Source organism: Miniopterus schreibersii (genome assembly GCF_964146895.1).
Source record: "Miniopterus schreibersii genome assembly, chromosome: 5".
In the NCBI taxonomy this organism is placed as follows: Eukaryota; Metazoa; Chordata; class Mammalia; order Chiroptera; family Miniopteridae; genus Miniopterus; species Miniopterus schreibersii.
In genome coordinates this window covers 32,658,750-32,661,348 of record NC_138106.1, presented here as the reverse complement: position 1 = coordinate 32,661,348, position 2,599 = coordinate 32,658,750, and positions in this window count along the sequence as shown.

The following is a 2,599-nucleotide window of genomic DNA, read 5'->3' as shown; positions in this document are numbered from 1 at the left end:
AGAAGCAGTAGACTTCTCCATTGACTTGGGATTTGACCATATGAAAGGCATTGGTTAATGGGTTTTGAGTGTACATGTTAAGACATTGCAGAAGCAGCTTGGAGTCCTCACATGTTTCCCACAGCTCTTTGGCTCATCCCATCTGCCATGAGAACTGTCAAGTCACACACAGCAGCTGCTGCTTCTGCCTGGGATCTGGAATAAGACCTATGAGCTGCCCCACAGCATGTAATCCAAGCAAGAAACAAACCTTTGTGCTATAAGCCATTAAGATTTTGGAGTTGTTTGCTTTTACAGCAAAACCGACTAATATGTTGTTTGCGGTCTAATTTCTTTTTTCTTTCAGCTCTTTAGGAGCTAAAACTTATGAAGTCAGCTATTCCAAACCAACACCTTTGACTTATGAGACTACTGTCACTGCCATGAGCTCCGAATGTCTACTAAACAAACCTCTGAGAATTGCCTTCTTTCTCCCTGAGGCAGGGAAGGACATGCCCTAGCTGTCTAGGAGGAGTATAAGTCTAGGGTTAGAAGACATGGAATCTATGTGTGCATGCAGAGCTATAGGGTGAGGGACTTCAGTTAATATTTCAGATTTTTATCCTGACATACAAAAATGACATAAAACAATGAAACATAAAATTTGAAAATTCCAAGACATGTATCCTTGCTGAGTTTTTAGGGCAGATGAGTTACCATCTAGGATAGGTATGATTTAGAAATGTAGGGATGGGGGAAAAGCCTTTTGTACTAAAGTTGCCGATTAATCTAAATCACAGAGGCAGATGAGTGACTGGTATGGACCCCAGTTAGTTAACATGAGTGACTGTTTTGGTCAATGTTTAAGGGACTGTTAGGTCAGGTTGGAAAGGCAAGCCAGGGCCCAGTTGTGATCCTAGTTAAAGGGTGTGGACTATGACGTGGCTAAAGACCACGTAGAAAAAGGGCAGGAGAGTGGATTTCAGCAGCATTTATTATTTTAAAAGCAATGTGGCCATTTATAATTTTGACGTATAAAGTATGTATACAGAAACAGCTGGAGAATCAATTCAGAAAAATTTTGTTTTCTACCTAGGCATGATGAATTAGTCTCCCCAAATGGCCTGTAGACAGTAGCTGTGTGTATGGCTGCTAAACAATCACTGTATTTATGAAGTCATTTCTGGAAAAGTCAATCAGGTTTGGTGGTGGTGGTACTGGATGGTTTATTTCAGTTGAAGAAACAACCTTAATTCCTGCAGTAGTTTGCCTACTACTAGGGCATATCTTCTATACTTAGATCTCCTTGACATTTAAAAAATATATATATATTTACTGATTTCAGAGAGAGGAAGGGAGAGGGAGAGAGGATAGAAACATCAATGATGAGTCATTGATCGGCTGCCTCCTGTACGCCCCCTACCGGGGATCTAGCCCTCAACCCCCGCATGTGCAGGGGAATCAAACCCCGGTCTCCTGGATCTTAGGTCGATGCTCAACCGCTGAGCCACCCCGGCCAGGCTCTCCTTGACATTTTAACTAATGATTAAAAAATAAGCACACAACGATGTCAATATACTTACTGACAGTGAACTACACTTAAATGTCAGTGTACACTGAACTATACACTTAAAATGATGAAAACGGTCAATTTATATATATTTTACCATAACGCAACTCATTTTACTCCCCCAGCAACTCTTCCTATGGGAGAATTTTCAAATGAATAGAATTTTAGGGCCGGAATTTCCTCAGCGTTTCTCTCAGCATCAACTCCGCTGTCAAAGTTGACTATGAGAGGCTGCGACTTCCCAGCGTTAACCAATCTCTACTGGTTTTTCTTGTCTTGCAGATGAGGCTCCAGGGGTCAGGAGAAAGTCCCCCTATTTCTTCCCCGGTTGGTTAGGGGATAGGGCGCGCGTGTGTGTGTAAGTGTGTGTGAGTGTCACTGCTCTTGTGCTCTCGTGCGATCGCAGACCGCTGGGTAGGCAGCCCCGCTCTTCCTCCTCCATCCCCGGGAGGCGTGCAGCTTAAAGGCTCTGCGGCTGCAGTTTAAAGGGTCCCGGACCTTTGGCAGCCCCGCCCAGCCTCCGCCGCAGGCAGCCGGCAGACTGCGCGCGGCTGGAATGAAAGCGCCTCGGCCGGCGGGACGGCGACGAGCGCTGCGAACGCTCGCCGGGTTCTGCTCTGAACCAGCTGCGCGGTGTACGATGCACACGTCTCCAGGAACGTGAAGCACGTCTCTCAGGCCGTCCCCGAGGCTGGCGGCGCTGCGCCCTCCTCCTGACTCCCGCCTCCGCTCCCCACCCCTGCCCAGCGCCCCTGAGCTCGCGGCGTGCGCGCCTGGCCGCTCCTCTCCCCGCGCGCCCGGGGTCTGGAGCCGCCGCCGCGTCCGCCGCCGCCGCCGCCGCCGCCGCGTCGCCGAGCCGCTAGACACATGCGCAGTGGCGACGCCGGGCCGGCGCCTTCAGTCTCCTCCTCCGCCGCCTCCGAGTTCCGCAGTCACTTCCTGCAGCTGTTTCCCTGTGGGTCCGGTTGGGCTGACTTTGGAGTCAGCCCCCGGCTGCGGAGAGGGCTCGGCGGGGGCCGGCTGGGAAAGTTGCGCCGAGGGAGGCGGGGC